A 17116-nucleotide genomic window follows, 5' to 3' on the forward strand; every position below is an offset into this window, starting at 1 on the left:
GAAATTGGAACCAGCTTTGTTTCAACCTTAATATCCACCCTCTGGAACACGGAGCATTGCATAACAGACGTGTTAAAATCATAGACTTGACATAACAGCACAGAAACAGGCCCTTCTGGCAATGGAAAATAATTTGTATAAAATTTGAGGGGAATTCATAGGGTGAATGCACAGTCTTTTACTTAGGGCGGGGGAATCAAGAACTAGAGGACATAGGTTTAAGATGAGAGGGGAAAGATTTAATAGGAGCCTAAGGGACCTAGGTAGGAGGAATACACACTATCTTATTCGTGGGTTAAGAAATCAAGAACTATAAGGCATTAGAGCGAGAGGGAAAAGATTTACTAAGAACCTGAGGAGCAACCTTTTTCACACAGAGGGTGGTGGGCATATGGAATGAACTGCCAGAGGAGGTAGTTGAGGCAGGTATTATAGCAGCTTTTAAAAAAGATTTGGACAGGTTCATGGATAGGAAAGGTTTAGGATATGGGCTAAACACTGGCAAGTGGGACCAGCTTAGATAGGGCTTCTTGGTCAGCATGTAGGTTAATTTGACTGGGTAAATGTTAAAAAAATTGTCCCTAGTGTGTGTAGGATAGTGTTAATGTGCGGGGATCGCTGGGCGGCGCGGACTTGGTGGGCCGAAAAAGGCCTGTTTCCGCGCTGTATATATATGATATGATATGATGATGCATGAGTTGGCTAGATTCCATTCTGTATGATTCTATGACTAATGCACACATGGTCACAAGAGCAATATTGTAATAGAAATTACTTGGGAGTGGAGATAATCTGAAACAGCCAGGGGATGTATTTAATATCTGAGCTTTCGGGCTAACATGGAAAATATAAGACATGAGCTTTCAGAAGTTATATTAGGTGGAAAGAGATACTGATAACTCTACGGTGACCCGATCGAATGCATGCTCATGATCAATAAACAAATAGAGATAAGAATAGATAAACCAGAGACAGGAGCAACGTGTCTCAACTGCAGGAGTACGTCACGTGATTGATCCCTGGGATGGCGGGACTGTCATATGCGGAAAGATTGAAAAGACTAGGCTTGTATTCACTGGAGTTTAGAAGGATGAGAGGGGATCTTATAGAGACATATAAAATTATAAAAGGACTGGACAAGCTGGATGCAGGAAAAATGTTCCCAATGTTGGCGAGTCCAGAAACAGGGGCCACAGTCTTAGAATAAAGGGGAGGCCATTTAAAACTGTGAGAAGGAACTTTTTCACCCAGAGAGTTGTGAATTTGTGGAATTCTCTGCCACAGAGGGCAGTGGAGGTCAAATCACTGGATGGATTTAAGAGAGAGTTAGATAGAACCCCGGGAGCTAGTGGAATCAAGGGATATAGGGAGAAGGCAGGCACGGGTTACTGATTGTGGATGATCAGCCATAATCACAATGAATGGCAGTGCTGGCTCGAAGGGCCGAATGGCCTCCTCCTGCACTTATTTTCTATGTTCCTATGTTTCTATGTTACGTGCTGGGGGACGTACTGAAGCTTGGTGCATTCAATGCCAAGCCTCAGTGGGGGAGAACCCACTAGGGTCTAGGGTCCAGGGTCCATCTGCTGCTGGACATTGAGGAGCAGGTTTGTAGGTTAATTGGCTTCTGTAAATTTCCTCTTAGTGGTTAAGATAGAGCTAGTGTAAAGGTGATCGTTGGTCGGCGTGGACTCCGTGGGCAAAGGGCTTTTTTCCATGAAAATTGAACTAAACTGAACCCCCCTGGGAGGGGAGGGGAGGTGAGGTGAGGTGAGGTGAGGTGAGGGGAGGGGAGGGGAGGTGAGGGGAGGGGAGGGGAGGGGAGGGGCACATGAGTGGCAAGGCTGTTTGGTGTTGACAGGTTCTAACACGACTGGATATAACACTAGCAATATTGAATGTAGAGACGCACTCAGAATGTTTTAAGATTTTTGCCTGTTTTTTGTTTTGTACATATTATTTATTGCAAAATAAATTTCAGTTTTGAAATGAAAAGAATCATCCTTTTGAATCTACCCCAGCATTCAGTATTGAACATAAGGCAGCAGGAACAGGTCCTTCTGCCCACAATGTCTGCACTGACCATGTTGCCAATCTAACTAGTCCCATTTGCCCCCTCGGTCTGTATCCCTCCATTTCTTGCCTGTTCATGTGCCTATCTAAAAATCTCATAAACTTCACTATCGCAGCTACCTATCCACGTTCTCCATCGATGCTACCTGACCGGCTGAGTAACTTTGTGTTTCTGTTTTTATATCTCATTGTTAATACTGCCATGTATTACAGAATCATTGTCATACCGCGTGGAAACAGGCTCTTCGGCCCAAATGGCCCATGCCGACCAACATGCCCCTTCTATCCAAGCCCCACCTGCCCGCTTTTGCCCCATATCCCTGTAAATCTGTCCTATCCATATACATGTCTAAATGTTTCTTAAACGTTGCAACAGTAATTGCCTCAACTACCTCCTCCAGCAGCATGTTTCACACAACCACCCCCCTTGGTGTAAAAAAATTGTCCCTCAGGTTCCTATTTAAACCCTCCCCCCCTCATCTTAAACCTATGTCCTTTGGTTCTCGATTCCCACTACTCTGGGCAAAAGATTCTGTGCATTTAACCGATCTATTCCTCTCATGATTTTGTACAACTCTATACGATCACCCCCACAGACTGACTCTTACACTGAATGCCCCGACCGGTGAAGGCAAGCATTCCATTCACCTTCTTTATCATGTAGAAATCCCTACTCTGAGCAAAAGACTCTGTGCATATACCCCTTCTATTCTTCTCATGATTTTGTACACCATCATCATCATTCAGTCTGTTATTAATAATGTCTTGTTGACCACACTAACCCTTGAAACGTCTGATCTACCATCAGACAATTACCCATTTAATATCTCACTATTATATGATTATCCGTGCCCAGCTCATTGATTCAGTAATTACTCTATCTGACGCCAACAGTCATATAATTACCGGTTCTTCCATCATTGGCCATATTATGTTATCCATTTTCCACAGGATTGGAAGTGATGCCCTAATAATTTGCTAATAAACTTAGCTAAACTTACATAACATTTAAGGTCTCTTTGCCTAGATGTGCTCAGCTTACACTGACAGCTCGTTAGAAAGACCCTGAGTGTAGGAAGTCATAGAGTCGCAGAGTCATACAGCACAGAAACATGCCCTTTGGCCCAACATGTCCATACTGACCAAAATGCCCCATCTAAGTTAGTTCCATATGCCTGTATTTGGCCCATATCCCTCTAAACTTTACTTGTCTATGTACCTGTCTAAGGATATGAAGAAGGGTTCCAGATGCTGCCTGACCCAATGAGTCACTCCAGCATTTTGTGATTATCATCATAGGTTCAAAAGTTCATAAGTTCTCGGAGCAGAATTAGGCCCATCAAGTCTACTCCGCCATTCAATCACGCCTGATCCATCTTCCCCTCCCAACCCCATTCTCCTGCTTTCTCCCCATAACCCCTGATGCCCGTACTTATCAAGAATCTACTAATCTGTCAATCTCCACTTTTAAAAATATGCAATGATTTTGGCTCCACAGTCGTCTGTGCCAATGAATTCCACAGATTCACCACCCACTGACTAAACAAATTCCTCATCCCCATTCTAAAGGTACGTCCTTTTATTCTGAGGCTGTGCCCTCTGGTCCTAGAATCTCCCACTAGTGAAACATCCTCTCGACATCCACTCTATCCAGGCCTTTCACTATTCGGTAAGTTTCAATACTCTCTCATCCTTCTAAATTCTAGCGAGTACAGGCCCAGTGCCGTCAAATGCTCATTGTACAGTATTACATTGGAACAAATTCATATCCTCCTGTGGTTTTGATAATTGTTGACATGTGATTTATCTGCTTATCACCAGCCATCACACTTCTGCCTGAATAATTCAGCAGCACCAGACTCCCTGAACTCTTTGATCACAACTGCGGAGGGTTTTAGTGTTGAAGGAGAGAATTAGACGACCAGATTCTTCTATGCAACATAGGAATAAGGAATCAATCCTCATTTTTTTCACATGGAACAATTACTTTAGACTTTAGAGACACAGCACAGAAGCAGGCCCTTCAGCCCACCAATGATCACGCCGTACACTAGCACTATCCAACACACAAGGAACAATTTACAATTATACCGAGGCCAATTAACTTACAAACCTGCAGGGAGAACGTGCAAACTCTGTTTTATATATATATAAAACATATATATATAGTTTCCACCCACATTCCAAAGACGTCCATATATATCTTGAAGTTGATGTGTTGGCTGCAGGAGAAATGGGCAGGAGTAAAGACCTGAGCGACTTTGACAAGGGCCAAACGACTGGGTCAGAGCATCTCTGAAACGGCAAGGCTTGTGAGGTGCTCCCGGTCAGCAGTGGTGAGTATCGACCAACAGTGGTTTGAGGAGGGACAAACCACAAACCGGCGACAGGGTGTTGGGCGCCCAAGACTCATCGATGCACGAGGGCAACGAAGGCTATCCCGTCTGGTCCAACTGACTGTGGGAAGACGACAAGTCGGTGGAGGGAGTGTGATGCTCTGGGCAATGTTCTGCTGGGAAACCCTGGTCCGGCCATTCATGTGGACGTCAATTTGACACGTGTCACCTACCTAAACATCGTTGCTGACCAGGTACACCCCTTCATGGCAATGGTATTCCCTGATGGCAGTGGCCACTTTCAGCAGGATAATGCGCCCTGCCACACTGCACACATTGTTCGGGAATGGTTTGAGGAACATGATGAAGTGTTCATGGTGTTTCCCTGACCTCCAAATTCTCCAGATCTCAATCCGGCGGCTCCACCTCGCAACTTACAGGACTTGAAGGATCTGCTGCTAATGTTTTGGTGCCAGATACCACAAGACACCTTCAGCGGTCTTGTAGAGTCCATGCCTCGGCGGGTTGGCGCTGTTTTGGCGGCACACGGAGGACCAACAGCATATTAGGCAGGTGGTCATAATGTTTTGGCTGATCGGTGTATATACGTATATATACATATATATATATACACACACAGATATATATATATGTGTGTGTGTGTGTGTGTATGTATATAAATATATATACACACCCACACACACAAACAACTGAACTTCTTTTCATTTTTTACATTGTTTACCGAACATGTGACCGGACTTATGACAATAACAAATTCTTGACTCTTGACTTGCTTGACCTGCTGACTTGGACTTACCAGCACTGATGGTCGCTGGCTTGTGTTGTTGGAGAGGTATTTATCCCTTGCATCAGGTCACATGTTCCTGTGGTATCTTTGGGGAAGGAGACTTTTCTTGTCCATGCAGTAGTCAGTCATGGGACCTGTATGACAATGAGTATTTGTGTCAGGGAACATAGAACAATACAGCACAACAACAAGCCCTTCAAAAACAACAAAACACACAACAAACAGGCTGCAAACATTCATTAACACCTGCCTCAGGAGAATACTAAACATCTGGAGGAGAGACAAAGTAAGCAATGTGGACCTGTGGAAAAGAACAAGCCAGGATCCCATTGACTTACAAATTCGAAAGAGAAAATGGAGTTGGATTGGACACACCCTCAGAAAACCTGCCACAAACATCACCTGGCAAGCCCTGAAATGGAACCCCCAAGTGGCCTCAGCTGGGGAGATCTCGAAAGAACCGCCAACAACCGAGTGAGGTGGAGGGCATTTGTCATTGGCCTATGCTCCCTAGAGGAGCCAAGGGCTTAAGATGAAGTAGAAGAACAAGCCCTTCAGCCCACAATGTCCAAACATGATGCCAGGTTAAGGTAATCTCCTCTGCCAGCACATTATCCTATTTCTCCATTCCCTGCATATCCATGTGACTATCCATAAACCTCTTAACCCCACTATCATATTTGCCAAGTTAAACTAATCTCCTCTGCCTGCACATGATCCATATCCCTCGATTCCATGCATATCCACTTGCCTGTCTAAAAGTCTCTTAAACACCACTGCCCCCACCATCACCCCCGGCAGCACAGTCCAGGCCCCCACCACTCCCTATGTAAAAATAACGCCCCGCGCATCTTCTGTAAACTTTGCCCCTTTAACCTCAAAGGTGTGCCCTCCAGTCTTTGGCATTTGCACCCTGGAGAAAAAGGTTTCTGACTGTCAACCCTATCTGTGCCTCTTATAATTTCATAAACTTCTGTGTCTCCACTCAATCTCTGACATTCTTGAGAAAACAATCCAAGTTTGTCCACCCTCACATTACGGCTAATACCTTCTAATCCAGTCAGCAATCTGGGGAAAAAAAGTCCCGACCCGAAACATCACCTATCCTGCAGATGCTGGTTTACACAAAAAGATGCAAAGTCCTGGAGAAACTCAGCGGGTCAGGCAGCGTCTCTAGAGAACATGAATAGATGATTCCTCACACTGAAGAAGGGTCCCAACCTAAAATGTCACCTATCCGTGTTCTCCAGAGATGTTGCCAGCACTTTGTGTCTTTTTTGCTAAATAAGCATCTGCAGTTCATTTGTATCTCCAGCAATCTTATAAACCTTCTGGTCCACATTTGGACATGGGATAAAGATCAGAGGCATCCAGGTTGACAATGCAACAGTCAAACCTAAGGGTCAGGAGAGTGAAAGAACTGGATTTCTGATGAGGCACAAGATGCAGCAGATGCTGGAAACTGAAGCAAAACACTGGAGTAATTCAGTGGGTCAGGCAGCAATCTTTGGAGGACATAGATAGGTGACGGTTCTAAAGAAGGGTCCCAACCCAAAACGTCACCTATCCATGTTCTCCAGAGACGTTGCCTGACCTGTGGAGTTTCATCAGCACTTTGTGTCTTTTTTTGTAAACCAGCATTTGCAGTTGCTGGTTTCTAGGTAGGTGACTCTTCTTCAGACTGATTGTAGTGGTGGGGGTGGGGAGAAACCTGGAAAAGAGGTAGGGGCCAGACAAAGCCTGGCAAGTGATAGGTGGATACAGGTGGAGCAGGCGAGAGGTTGATAGGCAGATGGTTGGGACAAAGGCCAGAGATGAAAAAACAAAAATTGTCAGATAAGGAGAGAAGGAAGGAAGATGTGTGAAATGTGAAGCCGGAGGAAGGAATATAAGTGGAACGGAATGGCGGAAGGGCAAAGGGGAAAATGGTATGCGTCTAGGTGGGGTGGAGGATTGAGGAGAAAAAGTGGGTGTTGGTACAGAGTTTTTCCTGTATATTCTGATCTATCAAATAAATTATTGAATATTAAATTCAATCTTTTAAATTTTGTAGCCAACTCTAAATTAAGATTATATTTAAGAGAGTTGGCATTCCTTCAAGGAAATTAGTTTGAACAGATTAATGGCAAATGAAATTTTGTACTGGCACATGATACATGGGCCAAATGGGAAGTCTTGAGGATTTATTTCAATGTAAATTTGATTTTAACATTCTATCCAGAAACATAGTGCATTTTGGAAGAAAGAACCACAGATATTTAATGAGGATAGAGGTAGCCCAGAGATGTTTAAAAGGGATTTAATCGCACGCCGCTGTTTCCGAAGTTAAGTTCATAGTCACGCAACACAGAAATGGCCCCTCAGCCCAACTTGCCCAGACCGATCAGTATGTCCCATGAGCACTAGTCCCACCTGCCTGCGTTTAGCCCACATCCCTCTAAATCTATCCTATCCTTGTACCTGTCTAAATATTTCTTAAAGGTTACAATAGTACCTGCCTAAACGACCTTATTCCATACACCGACCGCCCTTTGTGTAAAAAAGGTACCAGGGTCCACAGTTTAAGAATAAGGGGTGGGCCATTTAGAACTGAGATGAAGGCAGTGGAGGCTAATTCACGGGATGCATTCAAAAGAGAATTAGATAGAGCTCTTAGGGCTAGTGGAATCAAGGCGTATGGGGAGAAGGCAGTAACGGGGTACTGGTTGTGGATGATCAGCCATGATCACATTGAGTGGCGGTGCTGGCTCAAAGGGCCAAATGGACTCCTCCAGCACCTATTGTCTATATAATCCATGTATGATGCCCAAAACTGAACGCAATTCTCTACACGTGGCCTCACAAGTTAATATGTGAATACCTAGAGAGAGAAGTAGAATAGTGGGTTGACAGCTCGAATATCAAATTCAACTGTGACCCTGCAGAGGCTTTGTAATGAAATGGTTGACTACACTTGGATTACTGCAAGTGGAACGTGCTGCCAGAGGTGATGGTGAAGGCAAATACGATAGTGGCATTCAAGAGGCTTCAGGATAGGTGCATGGATATGCAGGGAATGGAGGGATACGGATCACGTGCAGGCAGATTAGATATGGTGGTAGACCTGTTGCCTTACAGCACCAGAGACCCGAGTTCGATCATGCCCTCGGGTGCTCTCTGTGCGGAGTTCGTACTTTCTCCCTGTGACCGCGAGGGTTTTCTCCAGGTGCTCTGGTTTCCCCCCCAACATCCCAAAGACTTGCGGGTTTGTAGGTTAATCAGTTTCTGTAACTTGCCGCTAGCGTGTGGGGAGTGAATGAGAAAGTGGAGTAACAGAGAGCTAGTGTGAACAAGTGATCGATGGTCGGCACGGACCTGGTGGGCCGAAGGGCCTGTTTTCACGCCCAGCAAGTAGGAATTTCATTGTTCTGTTGTCGGTATATATGACAATTAAAGACTCTTGACTCTTGAAGGGCGGCACGGTAGCGAATGCAGCGCCGGAGACTCAGGTTCGATCCTGACTACGGGTGCTGCACTGTAAGGAGTTTGTACGTTCTCCCCGTGACCTGCGTGGGCTTTCTCCGAGATCTTCGGTTTCCTCCCACACTCCAAAGACGTACAGGTATGTAGGTTAATTGGCTGTGTAAATGTAAAAATTGTCCCTAGTGGGTGTAGGATAGTGTTAATGTACGGGGATCGCTGGGCGGCACGGACTTGGAGGGCCGAAAAGGCCTGTTTCCGGCTGTATATATATGATATGATGATATGATATGATTGAAGTGGAGAAGGTTGAAAGAGAAGTGAAAAGGATTGAATGATTAAGGTCAGGTATATCCCTGACCATTAACTCAGATCAATAATACACAGGAAACATATTTCAAGTCATGCAATAATTTAGAACAGTTCTTTAATAAATAATGCTTCTACTCAAGAGTGTATTTAGATTGATCAATTGGAGAAATGATGGGTTCTCAGCCGCCCGGGTGTGTTGTGGGGAAGGGCTTGGAGCTTGGGCTGTTGCAGGGTCATCTCCGTTGGAACACTAATGCTATGAATGATAACGCGCTTATTGGCCTGTCCTTATACTCCTTTGTTCCAACTAAACATTCTTAAGCAGAGCTGTTAGTCATGCTGAATAATGCCTACGTTAATGCCACGTGGAATACATTGCCACAGATGGCTGTGGAGGCCGTCATTAAGTATTTTTAAGGTGGAGATTAACAGATATGATTGGTCGGGGGAGAAGGCAGGAGAATGGGGTTAATAGATCAACCATGGTTGAATGGTGGAGTAGACTAGATGGACCGAATGGCCTACTTCTGCTCCTATGACTTATAATCTTATTATCACAGTACTTAATCCATGATATTTATTACAACATTGAACAGTACAGTGTGTAGGAAAGAACTGCAGATGCTGGTTTAAATCGAAAGTAGACACAAAATGCTGGAGTAACTCAGCGGGACAGGCAGCGTCTCTGGAGAGAAGGAATGGGTGACGTATTGAGTCGAGACCCTTCTGATCAGTCTGAAGAAGGGTCTCGGCCCGAAACGTCTCCCATTGAACAGTACAGCAGAGGAATAGGACCTTCGACCCACAATATCCGTGAGGAACATGATGCCACGTTAAACTAATCTCCTCTGCCTGCACGTTATCCACATCAATCCATTCCCTGCATATCCGTACGCCTATCCAAAAGCCTCATGAACATCACTATCGTATCAACCTCCACCCCCACCCAGCTCCCCCCCCCCATGTAACATGTTCCAGGCACCCACAACTGTCTATGCAAAAATCACTTGCCCCACAATCACCTTTAAACTTTGCCCCTCTCACCTTAAAGCTATGCCCTCTGGCCATTGGGAAAAAGGGTCTGACTGTCTACCCTATCTATGCCTCTCATAATGTTATATACTTCTATCATGTCTCCCATCAACCTCCAGCATTCCAGAGAAAACAATCCAAGTTTGTCCAACCTCTCCCTGTCATTAATACCCTCTAGTCCAGCCAGCATTCCCAGAAACCTCTCTGCACCCTCTCCAAAGCCTCCACATACTTCTTGTAATTGGGCATCTGGTACACACAACTATTATATCTGTAAACAAAGATACAAAGTGCTGGAGAATAGTGCGATACAACAAGAGAAATTTCCTGCTGTAACCTACACCGATCAGCCAAAACGTTATGACCAATATGCTGTTGGTCCTCCGTGTGCCGCCAAAACAGCGCCGACCCGCCGAGGCATGGACTCTACAAGACCCCTGAAGGTGTCCTGTGGTATCTGGCACCAAAACATTAACAGCAGATTCTTCAAGTCCTGTAAGTTGCGAGGTGGAGCCGATGTGGATCGGACTTGGCGATCCAGCACATCCCACAGCTGCTCAATCGGATTAAGATCTGGAGAATTTGGAGGCCAGGGCCAAGTGTACCGTGAACACTTCATCATGTTCCTCAAACCATTCCCGACAATGTGTGCAGTGTGGCAGGGCGCATTATCCTGCTGAAAGAGGCCACTGCTATCAGGGAATACCATTGCCATGAAGGGGTGTACCTGGTCTGCAATGATGTTTAGGTAGGTGACACGTGTCAAATTGACGTCCACATGAATGGCCGGACCCAGGGTTTCCCAGCAGAACATTGCCCAGAGCATCACACTCCCTCCACCGGCTTGTCGTCTTCCCACAGTGGGTTCGGACCAGACGGGATAGCCTTCGTTGCCCTCGCGCATCGATGAGCCTTGGGCGCCCAACACCCTGTCGCCGGTTTGTGGTTTGTCCCTCCTCGGACCACTGTTGGTAGGTACTCACTGGGAGCTGACCTGGAGCACCCCACAAGCCTTGCCGTTTCAGAGATGCTCTGACCCAGTCGTCTGGCCATAACAATTTGGCCTTGTCAAAGTCGCTCAGGTCTTTACTCCTGCCCATTTCTCCTGCATCCAACACATCAACTTCAAGAACTGACTGTTCACTTGCTGCCTAATATATCCCATCCCTTGACAGGTGCCATTGTAACAAGATAATCAATGTTATTCACTTCACCTGTCAGTGGTCATATTTTGGCTCATTGGTGTATATCCTGTGGGTACCCACACAAAGCCACTAGTATTTTGGAAAGTATGATTTTAACAGGAAAAGTTCTATTAGAAAATACAACTCTTTAGGTTTAGGTTTTTTATTGTCATGTGTACTGAGGAACAGTGAAAATCTTTGTTTTGCATGCTATCCGATCGGATCAGATAAAACTATACATAAATACAATCAAGTCAAACTCAAATACAATAGGTAGAGCAAAGGTCTGAAGAAGGGTCTCGACCCGAAACGTCACCCATTCCTTCTTTCCAGAAATGCTGCCTGTCCCGCTGAGTTACACCAGTTTTTTGTGTCTATTTTCAGGTAAAAGGGGAAGATACAGAGCGCGGGACATAGTTCTCAGCATTGTAGCGCACAGGTTCCAGAGAAAAAGTCAATAGACAATAGACAATAGGTGCAGGAGTAGGCCATTGTGATCATGGCTGATCATTCACAATCAGTACCCCGTTCCTGCCCTCTCCCCATTCCCCCTGACTCCGCTATCATTAAAAGCTCTATCTAGCTCTCTCTTGAAAGCATCCAGAGAATTGGCCTCCACCGCTTTCTGAGGCAGAGAATTCCACAGATTTACAACTCTCTGAGTGAAAAAGGTTTTTCTCATCTCCGTTCTAAATGGCCTACCCCTTATTCTTAAACTGTGGCCCCTGGTTCTGGACTCCCCCAACATTGGGAACACGTTTCCTGCCTCTAGCGTGTCGAATCCCTTAATAATCTTATGTTTCAATAAGATCCCCTCTCATCCTTCTAATACCTGCCTCGCACATTTCCTCTAAACATTGTCCCTCCCACAAAGCTATGCCCTCTAGTTTTTTTAGTTTAGACATACAGCATGGAAACGGACCCTTCGGCCCACCAATTCCACACCGACCATCGATCACCCATTCACACTGTAATCCCACTTTCTCATTCACTCCGTACACACTAGGGGTAATTTACAGAGGTCAATTGACCCACAAACCTGCACGGCTCAGGGACGTGGGAGGAATTCGAAGCATCCGCAAGAAATCCATGTGGCGACAGGGAGAAAGTGCAAACTCCACACACAGACAGCATGTGAGGCCAGGATTGAACCAGGGACTCCGGCGCTGTGAGGCAGCAGCTCTCGCAGCTGATCCACTGTGCCGACCCAAAAGAAAAATAGCAACTAAAACGAACGGAGATTTTAAAACACAAAATGATTAAAAGTAGCGAACATTCCCTTCCTGATTTCTTTTTTCCTTTGTCTTCTAACAATTTAGTTCTGCTTCAGGCTAGAAGTACTGGCAATCACATGACAGCGAGTGAGGTCAGGCGTTTGAAAGTGAAGTGCCGGGATGATTTATACACCACAGCTGCTCTGGAAAGTTAAAGCAAGTTCACACAAGTGACCGCTGCATTCCTGAGCGATTTAAAGGCACGGGGGGCGGCACAGTGGTGCAGCATTGGAGTTGCTGCCTTACAGCACCAGAGACCCAGGTTCGATCCTGACCCTGGTTGCTGTCTGTACCGAGTTTGTACGTTCTTCCTGTGACCCTGTGGGTTTTCTCCGGGTGCTCTGGTTTCCTCCCACATCAGAAAGGCATACAGGTATGTAGGTTAATTGGCCTTTGTAAAATTGTACATTGTCCCTAGCGTCTTGGATAGTGCTAGTATACAGAGTGAGCGCTGGTCGGGAAGTACTCTGCGGGCTGAAGGGCCTGTTTCTGCACTGTAGCTCTCTAAAGTCTCCTGAACGTTTTTTGTTGCTTATTATGGTGTTTGCAGAGTGCTGCGTTTACATATCTGTTGTGTTGCTACAAGTAAGAATTTCATTGTTCCAACTCGGGTGGGAAAGTGGGATGACAGAAACATAGAAACATAGAAAATAGGTGCAGGAGGAGGCCATTCGGCCCTTCGAGCAAGCACCGCCATTCATTGTGATCATGGCTGATCATCTACAATCAGTAATCAGAACTAGTGTGAATAGGTGATCAATGGTCGGCAGAGACTCGATGGGCCAAAGGGCCTGTTTCCACGATGTATCTCTAATGTCTAAAGCCGAAAGATTTATTTGTGAGACTCCATTATTGTTTTAGACCAGTGGCTCCAAAACGTTTTCGAGCCACTGCCCTCTTCACTCATAAACTCATCCCATTCCTCCCGCGGCCAGAATCCGTGCGGCAAAAGGATCTCAGTGAGCCGCAGCCATACCCAGACAGAGCTGGGAACCCCCCTGGAAAGACCCATACCTAGTGGGCCGCGACCTGTGGGGGGGGGGGGAGGGGGTAGGTTAGGGTAGGGTTAGGGGGAAGGGGGGGTAGGTAGTAGCCGCCGAGCCCAACCCTTGCGTGTCCCTCGAAGACCAGAGATGGGGAAGTCGTCGGCTGCAGGAGTGGCCCCCGGGACACAAAGGTGGACGGGCGAGAAGAGGACCATCGGTTCGCTGGTCCATCCACATGTCCAAAGGGAAGGCAACGGCTGGAGGCCCTGCATCAGCCTGGGGCTTGCCTGGAATGGGCACCGCTAACAAGAACTAATGCACAGAGTAGACTTTTAAAATGGCACCAAAACACGGTGCCTCTTGTATGTGGGCTCAGTGGACTATTTCTCGAGTCATAGTCTTACAGTGTGGAAACAGGCCCTTCAGCCCAACTTGCCCACATCAGTCAACATGCCCCATCTACACTAGTCTCACCTGTGTGCATTTGGTTCATATCCCCCTAAACCTGTCCTAACCATGTACCTGTCTAAATGTTTCTTAAAAGTTGTGATTGTACCTGCCTCAAATTCCTCTTTCGGCAGCTCGTTCCATACAACCACCACCTTTTGTATGAAAAAGTTACCCTTGAGGTTCGTATTAAATCTTTCCTCCCTCACCATAAACTCTAGTGCTCTGGTTCTTGATTCCCCTACTCTGGGCAAGGCACTCTGTGTGTCTACCTGATCTCTTCCTCTCATGATTTTGTACACCTATATAAGATCACCCTTCATCCTCCCGAGATGCTGCAAGACCCACTGAGTTACTTCTGCATTGTGTGTCTACCTCTGATTTTAACCAGCATCTGCAGTTTTTTTCCTACACGGGACAGTGTAAGCCCGGGCGCCGCTTAACGGAGGTGGTGGAGCAACCCACCACCCGGCCCAGGCAGCCGCCAATGGTGGAGCGGGAGCACGTGGCCTCTGGCTGGGTGAGGTCATGTGGGGCGCGGGGCGGTGACGTCACCTAGTCCTGTATTTGGGAGTGAGGAAGTTGGCAACCCTACTCCATAGATACAGCTACCGTAGTGAAGAATGAATCGGGGTCTCTGGCATTGTAAGGCATCAACACTACCGCTGCGCCACTGTGCCACCCTGTGCACCACACAGCTTTGTTGGAGTTTAAAGGAGATGTGTAAAGACAAGGTTTTTTTTACAGTCTTAAAATAGTGATGCGGTGCTAAATGTCCCTGCTGTATCTCGACAGTCATACATCACCTTGAAAATGTATCATCACACTGACAATTATATTTGCGCGCCTGCATCTGTCAGTTACACCCATTCATGCTGCGTTTGGAAAGGCTACACTGTGAATTTTCGCTCTGCTTTAGCACACTACTGTCGGTGAGGGATACAGACCAAATGCAAGTAAATAGAACCAGCCTAGACTGACAACTTGGTCAGCATGGACAAGGTGGGCCGAAGGCCTGTTTTTGTACTGTGTTGTTCTATGACCCTGTAACCAAATAATTCTTGGATAAAACAAGTATATTGGGAAAATCTGGAAGATTTTAAAGTTTTATGAAGGAACATTTAGCACCGCACCACCATTTTAAGATATTATGTTAAAAAAAAACCTGCCTCACATATGTCCTTTAAACCTTTCCCCTCCCACAAAGCTATGCCCTCTAGTTTTTAGTTTAGAGATACAGAAATAAAACAGGCCCTTGAGCCCACCGAGTCCACGCCGACCATCAATCACCCATTCACACTAGTTCGATTTTCTCCCACTTTCTCATCCGCTTCCTGTACATTAGGGGTAATTTACAGAGGGCCAATTAACCTACAAACCCATGTGTCTTTGGGACGTGAGAGGAAACCAGAGCATCCGAAGGAAACCCACACGGTTACAGGGAGAACGTGCAAGCTCCACGTAGACAGGACCTGAGGTGAGAATTGAACCCAGGTGTCCGGTGTTGCGAGGCAGCGGCTCTACCTGCTGCACCACTGTGCCGCCCTATTTCTATATAGGAAAAAGAATTGAAGAATGAAGAGATAATGCACCAATAAAGCATTTCACTATACCTCAGTACACGTGACAATAACAAGCCGAAACCTAAATGTATTTTAATCACATTAAATCAAAGAGGCTTCAAAGGAAAGATAAGATCAGCATGTTAAACAACATTTTCATTTTGTTACTTGCGTTGGAAACATGACAGCGTAAATGCAGTTAAAGTTAAAAAGTAATCTAAAATCTTAAACTCCTGGTTTGCATTTAGAAAACTTCATTGAGTGAGCAAGATGGGAGGGAGTATAATTGCATCTGTGATCATTGGTAAAATTGAAAACCTTCCTTGCACTGGGATCATTCACTGAAATTCATTAAACTTGGCTAAAACTCATTAACTATAGACCATTTAACAAAATCATCAATGTCTACTCCCTCATTACAGCAAAGCACAAGAAAAGATTCAGATAGAATGCATTATTGAAAAGCTTGCTGGACAGATAATATCTATAATTTTAACTCCATTCTCGCGCTTTATTGCAATTAGAGCAACTGCAATGAGGAGATACATTACAAAAAAATTGCCACTTGTCCGCGAAAATTCATTCTTGGTATAAAAACTTCGAAGTAGTTGTCACATAAATCTGATGGTCCATGGTAATGTTCCTAATAACATTTCGTGCAAGTCCAGCAAAAACATTTTAAAAGTTTTTTGCAACTTCTAGAAGACATCTCACGAATATGATCACAAGAGCCAATAGGGATGGGAAAAAGGTTATGACTTAGTTACTAATACTCATGTAAAAGAAAACATATTTTAAAACATCACCTTAAGAAGTCTGGGCACAGTGGCGCAGCGGTATAGATGGTGGTGTAGTGGTATAGATGGTGGTGTAGTGGTATAGATGGTGGTGTAATGGTATAGATGGTGGTGTAGTGGTATAGATGGTGGTGTAGTGGTATAGATGGTGGTGTAATGGTATAGATGGTGGCACAGCGGTATAGATGGTGGTGTAGTGGTATAGATGGTTGCACAGCGGTATAGATGGTGGCACAGTGGTATAGATGGTGGTGTAATGGTATAGATGGTGTAGTGGTATAGATGGTGGTGTAGTGGTATAGATGGTGGTGTAATGGTATAGATGGTGGTGTAATGGTATAGATGGTGGCGCAGCGGTATAGATGGTGGTGTAGTGGTATAGATGGTGGCACAGCAGTATAGATGTTGGTGTAGTGGTATAGATGGTGATGTAGTGGTATAGATGGTGGTGTAGTGGTATAGATGGTGGCACAGCGGTATAGATGGTGGTGTAATGGTATAGATAGTGGTGTAGCGGTATAGATGGTGGTGTAATGGTATAGATGGTGGTGTAGTGGTATAGATGGTGGTGTAATGGTATAGATGGTGGTGTAGTGGTATAGATGGTGGTGTAGTGGTATAGATGGTGGTGCAGTGGTATAGATGGTGGTGTAGTGGTATAGATGGTGGTGTAGTGGTATAGATGGTGGTGTAGTGGTATAGATGGTGGTGTAGTGGTATAGATGGTGGTGTAGTGGTATAGATGGTGGTGTAGTGGTATAGATGGTGGTGTAGTGGTATAGATGGTGGTGTAGTGGTATAGATGGTGGTGTGTCGGTATAGATGGTGGCACAGCGGTATAGATGG

The 17116-nt window shown here is 45.5% G+C and overlaps 1 protein-coding gene across 2 annotated transcripts in view; it reads right to left on the bottom strand.

The window, feature by feature from the left end:
- Nucleotides 1–17116, bottom strand: part of ndst1b (N-deacetylase/N-sulfotransferase (heparan glucosaminyl) 1b) — a 105540-nt gene that overhangs the window by 74990 nt on the left and 13434 nt on the right. Inside the window, exons 2-3 of one of the 2 annotated variants that reach the window (XM_078411672.1) lie at nucleotides 5227–5351; nucleotides 4187–4295 (exon numbers count right to left, since the gene is read on the bottom strand). The gene's annotated coding sequence lies outside the window, so the exon portion shown is untranslated. The remainder of the gene's footprint in view (nucleotides 1–4186; nucleotides 4296–5226; nucleotides 5352–17116) is intronic. The other variant, XM_078411671.1, reaches the window with a different exon arrangement.

The sequence above is a fragment of the Rhinoraja longicauda genome, chromosome 14, assembly GCF_053455715.1.
Source record: "Rhinoraja longicauda isolate Sanriku21f chromosome 14, sRhiLon1.1, whole genome shotgun sequence".
NCBI classification, from domain to species: Eukaryota; Metazoa; Chordata; class Chondrichthyes; order Rajiformes; family Arhynchobatidae; genus Rhinoraja; species Rhinoraja longicauda.